The following is a 21,373-nucleotide window of genomic DNA, read 5'->3' as shown; positions in this document are numbered from 1 at the left end:
ACAACAAAAGAAAATTACAGACCAATCTCTCTAATGAATATAGATGCAAAAATCCTCAACAAAATTCTTTCAAATCGAATCCAGCAGCACATTAAAAGAATTATATACCATGACCAAGTAGAATTCATCCCAGATAGGCAAGGATGGTTCAACATAAGAAAATCAATTAATATAATACACCATATCAACATATCAAAGCAGAAAAACCACATGATCATCTCGATTGATGCAGAAAAGGCATTTGACAAAATTCAACATCCTTTCTTATTGAAAACACTTCAAAGGATAGGAATAGAAGGGAACTTTTTCAACATGATAGAGGGAATATATAAAAAACCCACAGCTAACATCATCCTCAATGGGGAGAGATTGAAAACTTTCCCCCTAAGATCAGGAACAAGACAAGGATGTCCACTATCACCATTGTTATTCAACATTGTGTCTAGCCAGAGCATTAGACAAGAAAAAGAAATACAGGACATCAAAATTGGAAAGAAGAAGTAAAATTCTCACTATTTGCAGATGATATGATACTATATGTCAACCCCCCTGAAAAATCCACAGCAAAACTACTAGAGCTAATAAATGAGTACAGCAAAGTGGCAGGTTGCAAGATCAACACTCAAAAGTCTGCAGTGTTTCTATACACTAGTAGTGAACAATCTGAGGGGGAAATCAAGAAAAAAATTCCATTTACAATTGCAACCAAAAGAATGAAATATTTAGGAATAAATTTAGCTAAGGATACACAAGACCTATACAAAGAAAACTACAAGGAAATTGCTAAAAGAAATCAAAGGAGACCTAAATAAATGGAAGGGCATACAGTGTTCATGGATTGGAAGACTAAATATCATTAAGATGTCAAGTCTACCTAAATTGATTTATAGATTCAATGAAATATCAATTAAAATCTCAAAAACTTACTTTTCAGAAATAGAAAAACCAATAACCAAATTAATCTGGAAGGGCAGTGTGCCCCAAATAGCTAAAAATATCCTGAGAAAGAAAAATGAAGTCGAAGGTCTCGTATTACCTGACTTTAAGGAGTATTACAAAGCTATAGTGGTCAAAACAGCATGGTACTGGCATAAAGATAGATATACTGACCAACGGAATTGAATAGAATGTTCAGATATAGACCCTCTCATCTATGGACAATTGATCCTTGATAAGGTAGTCAAGTTAACTCACCTGGGACAGAACAGTCTCTTCAATAAATGGTGCCTAGAGAACTGGATATCCACATGCAAAAGAATGAAAGAGGATCCATATCTCACACCCTACACAAAAACTAACTCAAAATGGATCAAAGACCTAAACATTAGAGCTAAGATCATAAAACGTTTAGAAGAAACTGTAGGGAGATACCTCATAAATCTTATAATAGGAGGCAGTTTCTTAGACTTACACCCAAAGCATGAACATTGAAGGAAGAAATAAATGGGAACTCCTCAAATTAAACACTTTTGTGCTTCAAAGAACTTGGTTAAGAAAGTAAAAAGACAGCCTACACAATGGGAGACAATATTTGGAAATGATATATCAGATAAAGGTCGAGTATCCAGAATATGTAAAGAGATTGTTCAACTCACCAACAAAAAGACAGACAACCCAATTACAAAATGGGCAAAAGACATGAACAGACACTTCTCAGAAGAGGAAATACAAATGGCCAAAAGGCACATGAAAAGATGCTCAACTTCCCTGGCTATTAGAAAATGCAAATCAAAATTACAATGACATATCATCTCACACCCACCAGAATGGCCATTATCAATAAAACAGAAAACAAGTGCTGGAGAGGATGTGGAGAAAGAGGCATACTGATCCACTGTTGGTGGGAGTGTCAAATGGTGCAACTGCTGTGGAAGACATTTTGGCGGTCCCTCCAGAAGCTAAGTATAGAACTGCCACATGACCTGGCAATACCATTGCTAGGTATCTACTCGGAGGACATGAGGGCAAGGATACAAACCGACATATGCACACCAAAGTTTATAGCAGCATTATTTACGATTCCCAAGGGATGGAAATGGCCAAAATGTCCATCAACAGATGAGTGGCTAAACAAGCTGTGGTATATACGTACGATGGAATATTATGCAGCTGTAAGACAGAATAAAGTTACAAAGTATGTAACAACATGGATGGACCTTAAGGACATTATGCTGAGTGAGATTAGCCAGAAACAAAAGGACAAATACTGTATGGTCTCACTGATATGAACTAACACTAGTGAATGAACTTGGAGAATTTCAGTTAAGAACAGAGACCATCAGGAGATAGAAATAGGGTAGATATTGGGTAATTGGAGCTGAAGGGATAGAGATTGTGCAACAGGGCTGATTGTAAAAATTCAGAAATGGATAGCACAATACTACCTAACTGCAATTCAATAATGTTAGAACACTCAATGAAGCTGAATATGAGAATGATAGAAGGAGGAGGGCTGGGGCACAAATGAAATCAGAAGAAAAGATAGACGATAAAGACAGAGATGGTATAATCTCGGAATGTCTAGAGTATACAATGATAGTGACTAAATGTACAAATTAAAAAAATGTTTTGCATGAGGAAGAAAAAAGGAATGTCAATACTTCAGGGTGATGAAAACAGATGGTAATTCATATTTTAAAACTTTAACTTGTGTGTGAGACTAAAGCAAACAATGTTTATTTGGTACAAAATTTATATTTTGACTAGTGCATTTCCTAATATAACTTATGTGGACAGTTTAATTGAACACCATAAATACATGGAACCTTGAATAGGGCATGAGATTTTGTAGGTTGTCCAGAGTGATGCCCCAGTAAATCCCAGAGTGATTTGAACAGTAAATAAAAAAGCATTTGCCAAGTCTCCTTGGGGGAATGGTGAGAAAGGGAGAAAATTCAACTTCCCTATGTGGACAATGCCTGATGTTCTCACAAGCAGTGGGGACAACTAAAGCAATATGCCAAGCCCTCAATCTCGGGGCTTGTTCATATGAAAATTATCCCTACAAAGGATAGGCTAAGCCTACTTAAAATTAGGCCTAAGAGTCACCTCCAGAGAACCTCTTTTGTTGCTCAGATGTGGCTTCTCTCTCTCAGCCAACATGACAAGCAACCTCACTGCCCTCCCCCCTGTCTACATGGGACATGACTCCCAGGAGTGTGGACCTTCCTGGCAACATGGGACAGAAATCCTAGAATGAGCTGAGACTCAGCATCAAGGGATTGAGAAAATCTTCTCGACCAAAAGGGGAAAGAAAGAAATGAAACAAGATAAAGTGTCAGTGGCTGAGAGATTTCACACAGAGTCAAGAGGTTATCCTGGAGTTTATTCTTAGGCATTATATAGATATCACCCTTTTAGTTAAGGTGTAATGGAGAGGTGGAGGGAAGTACCTGAAAATGTAGAGCTGTGTTCCAGTAACCATGTTTCTTAAAGAACTGTATAATGATAAACATAGCTTTCACAATATGACTGTATGATTGTGAAAACCTTGTGTCTGATGCTCCTTTTATCTACCTTATGGATAGATGAGTAAAATGTGAATTAAAAATAAATAAATAATAGGGGGAACAAATGTTAAAATAAATTGAGTGGATGGAAATGCTAGTGGTCAATGAAAGGGAGGGGTAAGGGGTATGGTATGCATGAATCTTTTCTCTTTTTAGTTCTTTTTCTGAATTGTTGCAAATTTTCTAAGAAATGATACGATGATGAATATGCAACTATGTGATGAAATTGTGTTATTGACTATATACCAAGAATGGAATGGTAAAAATGTTTGTGTTTGTATGTCATTATGTTTAAAGAAAATTTTAAATTAAAAAAAGAGAGACACACATACTAAAATAAAGAGTAACCTCCAGAGTTTTGCAATCTTCAGAGGGAAACACGGTCTCTGGGATGCAGGCGCATTTTAAAGACTCTTTGACCTGATTTGCTTTGTAGAACAGATGCTACTTTGGGAGAACTTTCTAGGCGGTGGTGTCATCTGATCTGCCTGCCCTCCTAGTAATGTGAAGAAGCCTGTTAGCAGGGACAGGTCCAGCTCACAGCCAGCAATCAGGAGTAACTGGCATATCCTTCTTAAAAAAAAAGAAAATCCAAGATGCATAAATTATGCTATGATTATTTTCATGGATTTTAAAGTGCCCAACAAATTACATGCTATACCTCTCATTTAGAAACAATACTACACAAGAAAAAAAATAGAAAAAAAAGTAAAAAGTACACAAGACAGTACTAACAACTAAGAACATTTTTTTCAGAGATGATGTAAATAACCTTTGTTCTCATGGTTATTGATAAAATACTGCAGGGAGGTTCAGGAATTCCAGTCATTCTTGCTGTGGCTGAAGTAATCACCATTTAATTCAAGTTTTGCCACTGACAGGTTCTGTGACCTTCAAGAGTAACTTAATTATTGTTTCAAATTCCCTTGCGGTATATGTGGAATAATATTTTACTTTCCCCAAACATCATTAGGGTGAGTTGTGTAAGAGTCTATAAGCCCCGTAAATTCTTTAGAGCAAAATGCAAATTTTCAGTAAAAGTACCATAAGTACTTTCTTTTATTCCTGTGAATTACTAATCAGGCCATCAATTTACACAGGCCCTTTCTTCAAGCCGGGTTGAAGCAGGCAGGCTTCAGTGAATATTGTTTCCATTTTCCTGGCTGTGTTTAGGCTTAAGAGAATATGGTCTTAACAGAATTTTGCTGTTCAGATCTTCTGCGACCAGGGTGAGTTTTTCAACAGATTCACCAATTCTGGAGCTTGGAGTGAAATTTCTGCTCGCGAGTCTCAGAGGTGTCAACTCCATAAAGCTTTCTGGAAAGAATCTCTGCACGCTTTGCCACTGAAATTTAAGGATATTTTGCCTGACCCTCTTCAGCCAAATAAAGCTTTCTAATCAATTATGAACAGAGGGAATGAAACATAGGGCTTAGAGGGATTTGAGGCGGGATTCCAGCAGTCAGCATCAATTACATCGCAGTTGCTAAGGGTCGGTGGCGGAAGGGAGTCGCGATTATTCACGGATGTAAATCGATAGCAATCAGGAGAGCCTTGCGCACGTTTGAGGCTGTCGCATGTAATTTCTGTGGATGGCTTAAACTCGCAGGGTGCACGTCGGAGCTGGACCTTCGGTGTTCTCTCGTTTATCCGCCTCTTCTTAAGGATTAAGGAAACAGGGTCCAGAAGCGCGGTGACTTGTCCAGGATCACCTGTCTGGTCTTAGAACACACGCCCCCCAGCAGCCCCGGGAGCCTGGCAGGCTGCGACTGGCACCTTCCCAGTAAGGAAGAACTCAGTGGGCAGCGGGGCGGAGTGGAGGGCGCGGCAGCGTGGAACCTAGAGCAGGTCCCCCCAACCCCACGGAATTCTGTCTCAGCCTCCCGTTCGTTTCCTTTGCAGCTCTTACCCCAACTCAGCATTACTTTGTATGGTTTACTGGCTTTCTGTCTGCTGGGAGCAGTCCGGCCCTCTCGGGGCCCAGCACAGAGCAGACATTAACCGACGGTAGCTCTCCTGGGTATGCAGTGACTTGCTCAAGGTCATCCCGAGAGTCCGGCCTGGGGGAGGGGCCAGGAGCCGGCGGGGCGGGGCCAGGCGGGGGCGGGGGCGGAGTTGGGGTGGCGGCACGGGCTCGGGCTGAGGCGCGAGCGGCCCTGGCACACACCCGCGGCCTGCGCTCGGGCCCCCGGGGGCGCGTGTTCTTGGCGAGGCCGGGGGCTGGGCGGCTCCCGCGTTCCCGCGCGGACTCCCGGCGATGGCGGTGCAGGGATCACCCGTCGGGCCGCCTCGGGGCTGTGATCCCGCGGCGCTCGGCTCCGGGCTCCGGCCGCTGCGCCTGCTCTTGCTTGTGCAGCTGCTCGCTGGGCGCTGGGGTCCGGCCGGCGCGGGGCGAGGCGCGCCTGGAGGTGAGCGCGGGGCTGGGGGCGCGCGGGGTGGGGCTGGGGTCCGCCGGGCGGGGGCGCGCGGGGCGGGGGCGCGCGGAGCGGGGCTGGGGGCGCGCTGAGAGGGGGCGCGCGGGGCTGGGGCGCGCGGGGCTGGGGGCGCGCGGGGCTGGGGTCCGCCGGGCGGGGGGCGCGCGGGCCGGGGGTGGGAGCGCGCTGAGAGGGGGCGCGCGGAGCGGTGGGTGCGCGGGGCGGGGCTGGGGTCCGCGGGGCGCAGGGCCCGGCCGGGCGGGCAGCGCGGCTCCTTCCCCCCGGGTCCCGCGGCGTGGCGTGTCCGTTTACAGGCGCGCCTCGGCGCGTGGGTTTGCAGAGAGAGGTCTGCTCTTTGTTCCGCGCCCTGCGTGGCCGGGGCCGCCGGACGACTTGGCTGCACACTTGGAAGGAAGTTTTTCCCCGTTGTCATCTCGCGGGGCTCCGTTCCCGCGGGTCCTTTGTTACCGTCTTCGCGGAAGGAACGGAGGCCCGTTGAGCTTCCACCAGGGTTGAGACTGGATCTTTTGGGGGGGCTCCGCCAGCGTTTGCAAGCCTTTCACCCGAGCCCGGGGTGGAGGGCGTGGCGGGGGCGCGTCCCGTGGGGCCCTGCCTGGTGCGGGGCTGGTGCTCGCACCCCGCGTTCCTCAGCTCCTTAGGAAGGAGAATTAGCCCCGTCTACCATGTCAAGATGTTTCAGGCAGGAGTAGAAACTACGAAAGAAATGGTTAGTACTGCAAATTTCAGGAGCTTTCAAAAGTTTTAGAGTCAGAGCCCCCAATACCTTGAAGGAAACTATCCCGTTGATGGAGCACCTATGCTGGATGTAGGAAAGGAAAGGGTCCTTTGAGAGAGGAAAGGGGAAGTTCACTGCATCCCTGTTTTCCTTTTTTTTCTTAACGTATGAACATTCCATGCTTGGTGTGCAATCAGTGGCTCACAATATCATCACATAGTTGTGTGTTCATCCCCGTGATCATTTCTTAGAACATGTGCATCACTCCAGAAAAAGAAATTAAAAGAAAAGAGAAAAAACTCATAAGTAACCATGCCACTTACCCCTCGCTAGTTCACGTTTTATGTGTGTTTGTTGAAAGGAGAAAACACTGTTTGGATATGAGAAGGACCATTTCTTGTCTTCCCTTGCTTAAGGTTTTTAATTTGTGATTCCTGATTCTAGGAAACAATAACTGAAGACTAGAATTACCTATTGCGGGAGGAGATTTTTAACTTGAGAGTATTGCGTAATATGGACCGAAGAGAAATAATGTGCAGGTTGATTTAAACACATAAAGCCCTTTGGAGAGAAAGTCATGGTTTTAACTTTTTTTTTTTTTTGCAAATGGGGGTTATCCTGCCTACCTCTTAGAGTCATTTTCAAGATTAGATGATATATACATACATTTTCAAGATTAAATGATGTATACATGTAATGTCAGGCATAGTGGCTGACACTCTAGAAAATGGTAGTCCTCTACCCTTCTGCTGCAGCTGGAACTTTTTTTGAACGCACATCTTTATGTGCCCAAATAAAAAGCAGGCATTATATGGTGAAAGTAGCTGTCTCTGCTCATGCATGATGTTCAGTGTTCTCCCAGAGTCGATTGCTTCCTCCTTTCTGCCTTTCCCTCTTATAAACTACCTCTCATCACATTGTATTCCATTTTTGTTTTCTTTTCTCTTTGCCCCATGTGAGCTCCTTAAGAGCTGGGAGTTTATCCTGCTTATGTTTGTATCCCCAAGACCTAGCTTATTGTAGGAGCCGCATGAATGTTTGTGGAATGAGGGAATGGCACTGCAATTACTCTTTGCATATGAGTTCCTTCATTTATAAGCTGAGTGAATCTTAAAGGCTCCCCCTTCCAACTCTGGAATCCTGTGTGGTCTTAGTGAGGGAGCGCCTTGAAGAACAGTGATGCTGGGTGATGGTGGAGTTGCTTATTGCCTCTAAATGGAAATATGCTTTTGTGTATGAATGCCCTTCAGTTCGGGGTGGCTGAAAGAGTTCTGTTTAGGAGTCAGGAGACCTGGCACTAACTTGCTAGGTGTCCTCCAGCAGATTTCTTTCTTTTTTTTTTTTGTGCTGAATAAACCAGATTTTTAAAGTTAGAATAGCTGCAGAAAAATCATGCAGAGAGTACAGAGTTCCCATATGCACTTCCCCCTCAAAACCACGGTTTTCCCTATTATTAACTCTTTCTATTAATGTGGTATCATTACTGATGAAATAGTATTATTATGGTTTACATTAGGGATTACTGTTTGTGTTTTACAGTTCAATGATTTTTTACTTTAGTTTTTATTCTAGGAACATACACACACCCCAAATTTTCCATTTTGACCACTTTCAAATATAGTTCAGCGGTGTAAATTACATTCACGATGTTGTGCTACCGTCACTATCATCCATTGCCAAAATTTTCCATCACCTCAAACAGAAACTCTGTGCTGTTTAACAGTTAACTCCCTGTTCCTGTTCCTTAGCTTCTCCCTGGCCATGGTCACCTGCGTTCCAGTTTCTCATGAGTGTCCAGCATATTTCTTGACCTTGCTGGTCCTTTATGTCTTCCTCTTTAAAATGAGAGGGTAGGGTGTTGCCTCCGTAGCTCAGTGGCAGAACTCTTGCCTGCCATGGCAGAGACCCGGGTTCGATTCCTGGTTCTCTGCCCTTGCCAAAAAAAAATTAAAAATTAATTAATTAAAATGAGAGGGTATAACAGATGTTTTAGGTAGGTACTTTCAACTATAATTACTTCTATATTTTCATTAATTGTCATGTTCACTCTAGATTCTAAATAATAACTCTTCCTTGTGGTTTTGGGTGAACCAATCTCCATGGAAAGAGAATGGGTAGCCTGCCAGCAGCCATACCTATTTGACTAATGGAAGGTCATGGGCCTTAGAAAGGTGGCTCAGGAGGCAATTTTGTCTGTATTAAAGTATAACCAGTACATTAAAATAAAACCAGCCTTTTAAACTGTGACCTAACCGATTTATGAAAATTAGTCATTAGCCTTTTCTTAGCCATGTAATGTTTTAAATGGCTGAAACTTTATTTTTTAATATGCATAGCAGTTGAGTTCTGTTTCATTCAAGGGAACATAAAATAATTATTTGATGGAAAAGTAGATTTCTTCTCACCTTTAGTCATTTTCGTTAACGCTTTCAGAATGAACAGAATTAGACACACAGTGTATGTCTTCTCTACGTTTGTTATAATTATATCTCAAAGAGTCTCCGGGTGCCTCTGGTACTTAAACTTTTTGCACAATTAAGTTGAAAATTAACATTTATTTTGGTTTACTTGCAGATACTAAGCATGTTCTTTGAGCTGGAATGTGAGCACATGGACAGAAGGGTTTTGTTCATCTGTGTGTCTCCTGATGGTCGCAAATGTACCTGAGTTTGTGAGTGTGGTCTGTGGATGGACTTTGAACAGCTTTTCGGTCATTTGTCAGATCGACTTCTTTTTTTCCACCTATGATCTATAAGTTAGATCTAGCAAGTAACTTTTTATAATTAGGATATGAGTTTTTAGTACAGTAATTTCAGTACAGAACAGTTTTCTTCTAATACCATTATTCTCCCTTAAGAATTGGAATTAAACTATTTCTGATGATTCTGTAAGTTTAATATTAAATAAGCCTATGGCCATGATACGAGTGAAATATTAGAATAATTTTTGAAAGCCATTTAGAATATGTTTCTTTAGATAGCTTGTCCTTACAGCCTAGGCATAGTATTATAATGACAATAGGATTAAAAAGATTGTTTATTTTTAATGGTCCTTTTCTGCTCTATGACTAAAATTTTAATTTATTTGTTTTGTTCCATTTCGGAGACGCAGACTGTTGTGTATTCTACTATGTTTCTGCCACTGACCTCATGCTCTTTCCTTCTAAAGTAGAATTATAGAACATAGACTTTTACCAATAAAAGAAGGCATTAAATAATGGATATTTGGATTTTGGCAAAAAGGACAATATAGACTTTTGGTATTTTTATTTGTTTTTATTTTATGGTTCACAGTATATAAGGGTTGGGCAAAACTGTATTTTCCCTGTAGGTCAGAGTTTCTCAATCTCTGGCATTTATAATTCTTTGCTGTGGGGGCTGTTCTAGGCATTGCAGCACGTTTGGCATATCCTTGCCCTCTGTCCCCAAGGTGCCAGTTGCAATTCCCCACTCCTCAGGTCATGACAGCAAAAACATTTCTGGGCATTGCCACATGTCCCCGTGCGGACAAAATTGCTACCCGCCCACCCCTACCCCAGACACTAGCAACTCGATTCCAGGCTGTGCACACCAGGGCTTCTCACACTTTAAGATGCACACACATCTCCTGGGGAGCTTGGTAAAATGCGGATGCTGACCCGGTAGCTGAGAGATGGCTTGGGAGCCTGCATTTCTAACAAGCCCCCAGGTGATGTGAACTTTGAGTAGCAATGAGGTAGGCAGTTCCCCAGTCATACCAAATTTGGTGAACTCTCAGGGACCCGGTGAAAGAAATTATGGAAGTAGTGACTCTGTAATGAATTATAGCACAAACAACTAAGAAGAGTCAAAACTAAGAAGAAAAAAAACAAGCATTATTTCACCATTTCCACAGAGCAGCTGTCTTCACTTTTACCTATTTTCTCCCAGCCCTAAGTTATCATTCATAATGGGACAGTTGTAAAGAGGAACTTTGCAAGGGTCTTATCAGCGTCATAAGCCGAGGCAACTGCACGTACCATGGGGCGTTTCATTGCATAATACTATAGATGTACCAGCTCATACGACGTATTTATTGCAGGTGGAAAGAGTTATGATATCAAATTGAGGTCGTGAACTATGCATTTACCTGATCTGATGATGCTCAAACTTTTTTCAAGTGTGAAAGTTGTCTCTTTTCTTGAAAACTATTGACGGACCTAAATTTAACACTGCCTGAGAATCATTTTCTTACTATACATTTTCTGAGGTTTAAGGCAAGATTTTAAATTAGGTTTCCTAAAGCATCTTAGTTGCAGAGATACTTTATCCTATAATTCTGTGATTAAAATCAATATAAAATATAATGAAAATCCTGCGATGAACAAATTCCATCTGTAATATGTAATGATTGGTGAGCATGTCACATTGAAAATGTGGGGTATAATTCACGTTTTCTCTTATTTACAAGATGGTTGATTATGTTCACAGCTTTATCTTGCGATTGCTTAAAATAATCCTTCTAGAACTGCTGTAAAGAGGATTTTTTTTAAAAACGGGGCATCTAAGACACTTTCCATCAACTTTAAAAAAGAGACAAATAGAAAAAAAAAAGAAACAAGGAGACTTAGGGGGGAGGATTAACAACTTTAGGAATGCTTTGATATTTAACTGGGCATATATGTCACTCTTAGAAGCCTTTTTAGATATGTTATTTATTTCATTCTGTGGCATCCTGTGACTAAGAAAGGGTAGCCTATTGGCCGTTCCTACTAAAATTTAAAATTTACACACCCTTGACATTTCCATTTCTGGAGAGTCAGTGCTATAGAAATGCTTGTTATGAAAAAAAGATGCTTATTATTGCATTTTTCCATTATGGCATTATTAGAAATAACCAAAAACTGAAGACTGTGTAAATGCCCATCAGTGGTGAAAGCTTGCAGAGCTGGTACACGTACACAATGCAGACCTCTTTGCAGCGTGAAGAAAGAGATGGAAATGAGAAGGTATCTATTTACATGATACTGTGTTGAATGGAAAAAGTAAATTGCACAACTTAGAGGAGAACATTTGTTTTTATGGGGGGGGGTTGTACATATTTTATACTGTCTATACAGTAGACATTATTCACCAATGGTTATTTATCCTTGGAGGAAGGGGGATGAGGAGGAGGGGGGAGCTGAGGAAAATTCCCAGGGTTTATGTGCTTCTGGATTTGAGTTTTGACAAGGATCACTCATTATTTTAGTAATTAAAACATTATTTTGAGAAAAAAATAAAAACAAATCTAGGCCCTAGTTCCACCCCGGCTACCCTGTACCTACTAATGCTATACTGGAGCGTCTCAACCCGGGGTGATTCTCTTCCCCACAAAGGGAGACATTTGACAGTGTCTGGAGCTATTTTGGGTTGACGCAGGGGGCAGGGGGAAGGGGTTAATCTAGAGGATAGAAGCCAGGGCCACTGGTAAGCGTCCGACAGTGCTCAGGCAGCCCCTTCCAACTCCAGTCTGGGATGTCCACAGAGCCACGCTGAGCACGCCTGTGCTCGACTCCAGGGTTCCAGCGTGCAGGCTGTGCGCTGTGATGTCAGCCGCAGTTCACGCTGTGCGGTGTTCTCTGCACAGCTGTACAATTTAGTAATTGTGATGTCGTGAAAAGAAATAAACGTGCGTATTTGTGCCCAGGAAAGCAGGAACCGTATGTTTGTCTCCTGCTGTACCGTTGACACCTAGCACAGAGGCTGGCACAGAGTTAGCAGCCAATCAGTGTTGTTGAATGAGTGAGTGAGTGAGTGAATGAATGAATGAATGGATTGGCCTAAATGTTCTGTAATATGTAATGATTGGTGAGCATGTCACATTGAAAATGTGGGGTATAATACACGTTTTCTCTTATTTGCAAGATGGTTGATTATATTCACAGAACCTGTTACAGGTTCTCGTATACTCAAGTTGTAGTAGATGCTACCGACTTAAGAAGAATTTATGGAAGGAACTTAAAATTTAGCAAGTGCTGCCTGTTAATTTTTCTTCATCTGCAGGTTAAGAAAGACTGCTAGTATTCATATTTCTTCCTTGTTAGCTACAGAACACCTTGGTTGATTTTTTTCAAGAACCCACATTTTTTTTTTTTTTTTTTTTTTTTTTAAAGGAAAGACAGAGAGAAGGAAGGAAGGATAGAAGGAAGGAAGGAAGGAAGAAAGGGAAACATCTTTAAATATTTTCGTGTTTTTATTGTATTCTGTTTCTCCGTTTTTGTTACATGGGCTGGGGCCGGGAATCGAACCGAGGTCCTCCGGCATAGCAGGCAAGCACTTTGCCCGCTGAGCCACCGCGGCCCGCCCAAGAACCCACATTTTTTAAAATAAGAAAATCATGGTTCTTTGTGGAAAAATGTCAAATGTGTACTTCCTAAAATTGGTTTTAAAAATCCTTCATTATTTGTCTTTTTGGCTTCATACTGTATTTTCTGGGCAACAGCATTCACATACCAGGTAATTTAGTGAAGAATACTTTGAAAAAACATTTTAAATTACTTTAGACACTGCCCATAATAGTAAGATAATGTACATTATTTCATTTGATCCTCGTAGCGGTCCGGGCAGCTAGCAGAAGTTATCATTTTTATTTGTTAACATTTTTATAATGGAAAAATTCAAACATAATGCAAAATGGTCACATATAATGAACAAAAAGTATTTCCCATCCACTTAAAAAAAATACTTTTATTGAGAAATAACCACAGATGGACAGTCCAACCCTATTGTACAATCAGTGGCTCAAAATATCATCACGTAGTTGTGTATTCTTCACCGTGAACATTTTTAGAACATTTGCAGCACTCAGAAAAAGAAAAAAGAAAGAACCTCTTACACCCCTTACCCCTTCCTCTCATTGACCCACAGTATTTCAATCTACTCAGTTTTTACCCTTAATCTCCCCCTATTATTTATTTATTTTTAATCTTTATGTGTTTTACTCATCTGCCCATACCGTAGATAAAAGGAGCAGCAGACACAAGGTTTTCACAATCACATGGTCACACTGTAAAAGCTGTATAGTAATACAATTATCTTGAAGAATCTAGGCTACTGAACACAGCTCAACAGTTCAGGTACTTCTCTCCAGCCACTCCAATACACCATTAACTAAAAAGGTGATATCTATATAATGCATAAGAATAACCTCCAGGATAACCTCTTGACTCTGAAATCTCTCAGCCACTGCCACTTTATTTTGTCTCATTTCTCTCTTCCCCCTTTCGGTAAAGAAGGCTTTCTCAGTCCCTTGATGCTGAGTCTCAGCTCATCCCAGGAGTCCTGTTTCACGTTCCCAGGAAGATTTACGCCCCTGGGTGCCATCCACTTTTAACAATTACTGACATCTTGCCAACAGAGATATCTTTATTTTATATAGATTAGAAACTTGTGGCATGTGGAGGTTAACAGCCAATTAGTGGCGCTGAGTGTTCAAATTAAGTTTTCCAGCTTTGCGGTTCAGTGTCCTTCCTTCTTCGAAAGACTGTAATTAAGGAGCAAGCTACATTTCTCTGGAAGTATATGTGGTTTCACTAAATGACTGGAACATGAGATGTTTGTGGTAAATCATTTTTCCAACTCCTCGAGCCTGAGACATCACTAGATTAATAATATTTAGAGTTAAAATTGAATTTGTAAAACCCAAGTTTAAATCTTACCCACATTATGCACATTTGTACCTCTTCTAGGTATTCAGCTTACTTTTTCTCTTGTTAATTGGGGAGTACTTTGAATTACTTCAGAAGAATTACCCCATTTATCTTTTTGTTCTTATCCTATTTTTAGTCCCCTTAACTGCTCCGTTCTCTTTGTTTTTCTGAGATATGTGATGCAGCTATTAGTAGGTACATATTCTAATTATTATTATTATCATTAAAGGATATAGATTGGAGGAAAGTGTTTTATTTGAACTGTCATTGCTCTGTGTTGAGAGTGCACTGTGCCACAAATACTGTCTTCCTTTGTGTTTTTGCAGGGTTCCATTGCCTTGGTCAGCTGTACTGAGATGGTATTTGTGTGCTATGAGGAAGTTTTAAATGAAATCAGTAGCTCTGCAGGCAGTGATTGCTTTTGTTGCAATATTTTTGTGTATTTGCCTATTGAGATCTACCAGTCACCATTACTTTAACTGTTATTTGTGGAATAATAAGAAAGGCCCTGTGCTGGGTATTTTTTTTTAACTTTTTTATTGTGTAATATAACATATATGCAAAGCAAAGAAATAAAAAAGCAATAGTTTTCAAAGCACTCTTCAACAAGTGGTTACAGGACAGATCCCAGAGTTTGTCATGGGCTACCATTCCACCGTCTTAGATTTTTTCCTTCTAGCTACTCCAGAATATAGGAGGCTAGAAGGAATAAATATTTTTTTATCATCACAATTGACTTTGTTTTTCTTTTTTGTGAAAAATAGCATGCAAAAAAAAAAGCAATAAATTTCAAAGCACAGCACGACAATCAGTTGTAGAACAGATTTCAGAATTTGGTATGGGTTACAATTCCAAAATTTTAGGTTTTTACTTCTAGCTGCTCTAAGATACTAGAGACTAAAAGAAATATCAATGTAATGATTCAGCATTCATATTCATTTGTTAAACCTGAACTTCTCTGTATAACTCCACCATCACCTTTGATCTTTTTCCCACTCTGTAGGGGTATTTGGCCAAGCCCATTTTAACTTTTTCACGTTGGGAGGGTCTGTCAGTAATATGGGGTAGGGAGATGGAACTATCTGATGTTCTGGAGAGGCTGGGCCCTCTAGATTTCAGGACTTCTCTAGTCCAGGGACCCATCTGGAGGTTGTAGATCCCTGGGAAGTTACTCTATTTCATGGAACGTTTGTAGAATCTTATGAATTGCCCTAGGTGTTCTTTAGGATTGGCTGGAGTGGTTTTGGTTGGGGTTTGGCAGGTTAAGGTAGGTAGCAAGGTCTAACTGAAGCTTGCACAAGAGTGACCTCCAGAGTAGCCTCTCGACTCTATTTGAACTCTCTCAGCCACTGATACTTTATTAGTTACACTTCTTTTCCCCCTTTTGGTCAGGATGGAGTTGTGGATCCCACAGTGCCAGGGCCGGACTCGTCCCTGGGAGTCACCATCCATGCCTGAGCTGGATATTTTTTATGCAGAATTTCACTGAATCCTCACAGTAATCTTGTTACCAGACACAGGTTGTGGATCCTTTGCCCCATGTGCTCAGTGATCAATTCCTGAGACACCATGGTCTTCAAAGAGGGAAAGAGTTTACTCTTTCTATATGAAAGTGTGAAGCAGGAAACCAAATGGCCTATCAGCTCAAAAATCTTTCTCCCCAAACTACAGTAATTCTGATAGTTTTATAGTATCAAAAGATGGGCAGGTTTTAGGATAATGAACACAGAGGGGATCTAATTTTGGGGTATGCGTAAATTGGTTGCACGCTTAGTCACAGAACATATGTAAGAAAATGGTGGCCTTAATATCATGGGTATGAATTTTAGTATTATAATGAGGTATAGATGACTTATAGGCTAAGGTCTAAGCTACTGCCCGTGTTGGGCGGGGCCCATTTTGGTTCGATCCAATCTCATTTATCAGTTTGGATTGGGGTGGGTTAGTTCTGGGCTGACCCAAGGGCCTTCATTAATAAACATTAGGGGCTCTCTTCAGGGATTACAAGACACCAGAGCCAGAAAACAAGAGAAATGGGTACAAGTGATGGTCAGTCACAAGGTTTTTATAATCACAAGGGCACAAAATAAAGGTTATACAGTAATTGTCAGAGATTAAGGTAGTTAGATTACAGTTCATAGATTTCAGGTATTTCCCTCTGTCTACACGTTACCCATGTAATGATTCAGCAACCATAATCATCCCTTAAAGCCTAACTTCTCGGTTATAATCTTAAAAGGGTGATACTGCTTTTTTACCCATTTTAGAGATGAAGAAACTGAAATGCAAAGAAGTAACTTGCCTCCAGGTCATACAATAAACGTTAGAGACTGGACTGAACCCAAACTGTCCATCTTCAAATCCTGTATTCTTAACCAGTATGTTTTACTCCTTTCCTTCTTATTCAAGTATGTGTAAGACAAAAGTTTCTGACTTCAAGAAGCAGAATCTAGGGCCTTACAATCCTAAAGAGTAAGTTTGTAGAGATCGTGTGGCATTGGCTTCACAGTCAATGATAAAGATTCTCAGTAGAGATACATGGGAATTTTCAGATGGCACTGACTCATTTATTCATTCATGTATTTATTCACGAACAGCTGGTACCTACTGAAAGCCAATATGTTGATAGGTGCTGGGGATATAATGATGAATAAACCACAGTTCCTTGATGTCATTAGTTTACCCCATAGTGGAGAAGACAGATATTCATCTAATACACTCTATATTGTATGATTACAGCCCAGATAAGGAACATGGTTCTCTGTAGAGGAGCCCAAAAGAGACTGGGGTGAGGGAAGAGTCCCTGATGAAGTGATACCTGGGTTGAGATCTAAAGGTTGAGTGCAGGTGAGCCAGGTGAGGGAGAGGGCAGAAGGATATGTGCCTTGCAGGAGAAGGTAGAGGGTCGTGTGTTTGAGAAGCTGCACTGTGCATGTGGCTGGAGCAGAGACAGCAAAGGGAAGGGCTCTGCCGGAAGAAGCAGAGGGTAGGACTGTTGCCACACTTTACTATAGGAAGTTTGGTCTGTCTTAAATAATGAGAAGCTACAGAAGCTTTTTTTTTTTTTAAGTAAGGGTTAGATAACATGATCAGACTTGTGTTTTGAAAGGTCGCTTCTGCTTAAAAAAGAAGTTGGAGGAGATGCTTGGAGACCACTTCTGGTAGGAAACTCTTGCTCTAGTCCTGATGAGAAAAGCAGGTAGCTTGTATTAGCATGGTGGTGGTAGGGTGGCAGGAAATGGATAGGTTGAAGAAACACTGGGGAGAGAAAATCAACAGTTTCCTGAAGGATTGTCTATGGAAATGAGCGAGAAGGTGGTGTCAGAGATGACTTCTAAGTTTTGGGATTCTGGAACTAGACAGATAGTGGAACTGCCCCTGCAATGGGACACACTGCGAGGAGACTGTTTTAGGGAAGGTCATGAATTTAGTTTTGTTCGTTTTGAAGTTGTAATGTCTTTAAGACATCAGAATGGAGGTGATCAAAGAATTTTCAGATCCAGTTCATGGGAGGGCTGTGCATTTGAGATACATAGTCCATAAAAGCAATCTCTTCTTCCTTTAAGTTATTTTAGTTGCAGTACCCTTGGAAATGGCCTTTGGGGATTCTGTATGATAAATAAATAGACAGCTGTTCTAGAATTTCTTGAATTTCCATTGCTGTGTGTAATTTTGTAAGCCTCCTGTGAACTTTTGAAAAATAATTGACGGGTCCCTTAAAAAAAATCCCCCCCATGCTTGCTTTGGCAGCATGTATAATACAAAATTGGAATGATTCAAAGAAGATTAGCATGGCTCCTGCATAAGCATGACATGCAGATTTGGGAAGTATTCTATATTTTTCAAGGAATAGATTACCAGATGCTAGGAAATGGTGTCACCATTGGATTAGCATTTTTTCCTTTCTTATATCAACTTTTCTATGAGAAGAGCCTTGACCAATTAAAGTCCATTTCAACTGAGGAGCTCTGGACTCTCTTTTGTGGTTTACCACCTGTTACACCCGTTGTTATTTTGTTTATAATTAATTTTCTTGAGTGATCCTGTCTTACTTGGATTTTTTTTTAATGATGTGTGTGGCAGAGAGAACATGTAAACAGAGATTTTTATTTGCAAAACTCTTCAGCCATCTTACTTCCACCAGGAAGGCTAGGAAATATGAAAGATCTCATTTCAGACTTGAAAAGGTGGAGGACGTTAAGATTTAGCTGTCAGTGTTCCCTATCTAAAAAGCAGGGGTCCACAACATTCGGTTGATGTGGTTTTTGTACTGGGTCTTCTTATTGACACTTCCGATTTCTTTCATTTGTTTGGCCCAGCCTCTCCAAGGACATAAAGCTTTCCTTATGATGCATATAAATGGGACATTTTGTTCCAGGAAACAACTTTACTGCATCTCTTACTGTGCCTGGCCTCAGTGGGGTCTGAAGCCAAAAAGAAATACAGTAACGTTTTGATATTGCTTACTGAACACATTAACTTATATCTTCAGATGAGAGAAAAGCTAAATAAGAGAGAACAGCTGACCCGAGAGAGCAATGTGTTAAAGCTATCTGCCAAGCTGTTGCATACCATTACCATTTGGACTCTTTGGACTGACAATGAATCTCTTAATTTACAATATCACATGAACAGTCATTCTTTCTATTGTCTCTGGGGCTATAAATGATCTTCTGGGATTTAATATAAGACTGTGGAAAATTAAATCATAGGCTGAGCTATGGGCTTGGACTCTCGCCTTGCTGGATCAGTACTTACCCATTAAGGAAAGAGGCAACTGCGGAAACAAGTGAGTTCCCCTCCTTATTCACAGGCAGAGGTGTTCTCAGCTCTGCAAAGTCTAGTGAGTGAGATTTTCAGAGGAACACACACCCTTTTCCAACTGGGCATGCATGCTAAAAACCTAAGACTTCATGGCTCTGAAACAATATGAATGATCAGAAGATTAAAGGTGGTGTGTTATGGTAAGACAAGGACAAGTCTCTAAGCTCGGAAATGTGTTCTGGGCACTTTGGTGTTGTGACAATATATTTACATGGAAATAGTCTTTTGGGTAACAATGATAGATGCCCAGAGCATGCGGCAAATAGCCTTTACTGCAAATGGGCAAATTCAGTACTTTTCTGCTATAGTCTAGAAAATTGAATATTTCGTTTCTCTGAAAAAGAGAGAGAAAATTTAAACTATTTTAGGTTGGATCCAAATAAAAGAATTTACTGGAGGAAAAGAAATCCCTGCCAGAGTAACAGATCTGCTTAAGTCAGTAATTTGTGATTGGTTGGTATTTCTGAAAGTGTCCCCCAAAATACTAGGTTCCCTGAGGTATATTAGATGATCTGCACTGGAAGGTATGATTTTTTTTGTATACATTTCATAAATTTGAAGTAATAAGATTACTCACAGCGTTGGGGGAATTTCCATGGTGCTGTTAACGTTTGGAGTCTTTTGCACGGTCTGGGAATCGAACCCGGGTCTCCCACATGGAAGGCGGGCCTTCTAACCACTGAGCTACCGTGCCCCCGGTGTTTGCATTCTTAAAGAGCGTGCATGAAGGCACTGTTCTCATTGTCTCAGCTGACAGCATGGTAATGGTGGAGGTTAGCTTGGCTTTACATCATAAGAGTCATTGCTGACGTTAGGTACTTGGTTTGTTTTTTTTGTTTTTTTTTTTTTTTTTTAACATGGGCAGGCACCGGGAATCGAACCTGGGTCCTCTGGCATGGCAGGCGAGCGTTCTTGCCGGCTGAGCCACCGTGGCCCGCCCAACAACTTGGTTTCTGTGGTTACTATCATGGTATATTACATCTCATTTTATGAAAATGGATCAGTGGCTCCAAAACAGTGATCATAACTAGTAAAGTACAACCCCAAATCTTACCATAAATGCATTATGCGTACGGAAGGTCAACTCGTATGTCCCTGGACAAATGAATCAGCAAACGTGGTGCTTTCACTTATACTGCCAAAAAAAAAGGAAAACAATCTGGAACTCAGATTTCATCATATAGGTAATAACATTCCCCAGTATGCAGAGGTTATTTTATCTTGAAACTTCTACAAATAATCCCGGCCTCTTAAAGCATTTGTGTCACTTTCAAACAAAGTACAGTGGCCTCTCTGGGATAAATATAAAATAACACTTTGCAGTATAAAGTTGATAAATCGTGCTGCTCAAGGCAGAGAAGAGACCAAAACCGTCCAGAATAGAATGTGTCCTCTGCGGCAAACCTGAGTGTAAGATGTGCTGTCAATGAGAAACTTGTAAGGCCAGGTACAAGTTATTCTGCTTGAAGAGAAAAAAAAAGCAGAAGCAGCTATCGACAGAATGCCTCATTAAATGACACCGCTGGGTGTCACATATTAATGACGTGCCATACGGAAGCGCTGTTACTATCAGGCGTGTGTCCCCGCGTTTTGCTGGATGGGTGGACGAAACCGCTGGTGCTGAAGCACCTTCTGGCTTGTGCATACTGCATATGAGGTCCGTGTCCCTGACCACATTGTGATTTTATCATTGAAAACTCATGTTACAGGAGAAGAGATTTTAATGTTTTGCTTGGAATATTTTGTGACCCCTGAGATAGACTGGGAAAAGTGCATGGAGAATTGTTCCAGCAGACACCCTGTGGGCAGCAGGGAAGGGAGCTGCTGTGCAGGGAGGAGGTTCTGGGCTGGAGGGCCGAGCCACGGCTCACTCAGAGGATGGCGGGATGCAGTGGGCATCCTGGCCTTGACCCGGTGTCTAATGAGAAAATAAAACAGTGTGGATACAGTCCGGTCACAGACACGGAGCATATGTTTGTAGCTCGTTGTATGAAGAAATGGGCATTGCACGGGAGGCTCTGCTTGTCCACGTTGATATATCCCGACTCTCAAGGAGCCCAGTGTGCACACAAGTTCTACGGGACACGATGATGCCAGTAAGCCCAATCTTGCTGATTTCAGACGTCCTCAAATAGCACAGCTTATGGATACAGTCACATCTCGAATATCCAGAACTGATCCCTTGGGGGTCAAAAATGATGATTTTTAGTTTTGAGGCTATGGTAGTTAGATTCAGTTGTCA

General features: G+C 41.3%; 1 non-coding gene and 1 pseudogene across 1 annotated transcript; both read left to right on the top strand.

Annotated features, from left to right (window-relative positions):
• Positions 1 to 18,043: 18,043 nt before the first annotated feature.
• LOC143656619 (U6 spliceosomal RNA) lies at positions 18,044 to 18,150 on the top strand. Its single transcript, XR_013162535.1, has one exon. It is a non-coding gene; the product is annotated as a U6 spliceosomal RNA (small nuclear RNA).
• On the top strand, positions 18,121 to 19,019 carry LOC143655513 (protein PHTF1 pseudogene; annotated as a pseudogene).
• The last annotated feature ends 2,354 nt before the right edge of the window (positions 19,020 to 21,373 follow it).

The sequence above is a fragment of the Tamandua tetradactyla genome, chromosome 14, assembly GCF_023851605.1.
Source record: "Tamandua tetradactyla isolate mTamTet1 chromosome 14, mTamTet1.pri, whole genome shotgun sequence".
Classification (NCBI taxonomy): Eukaryota; Metazoa; Chordata; class Mammalia; order Pilosa; family Myrmecophagidae; genus Tamandua; species Tamandua tetradactyla.
The sequence above is the reverse complement of the archived record's forward strand: the minus strand, read 5'-3'. Positions and strand labels throughout refer to the sequence as shown.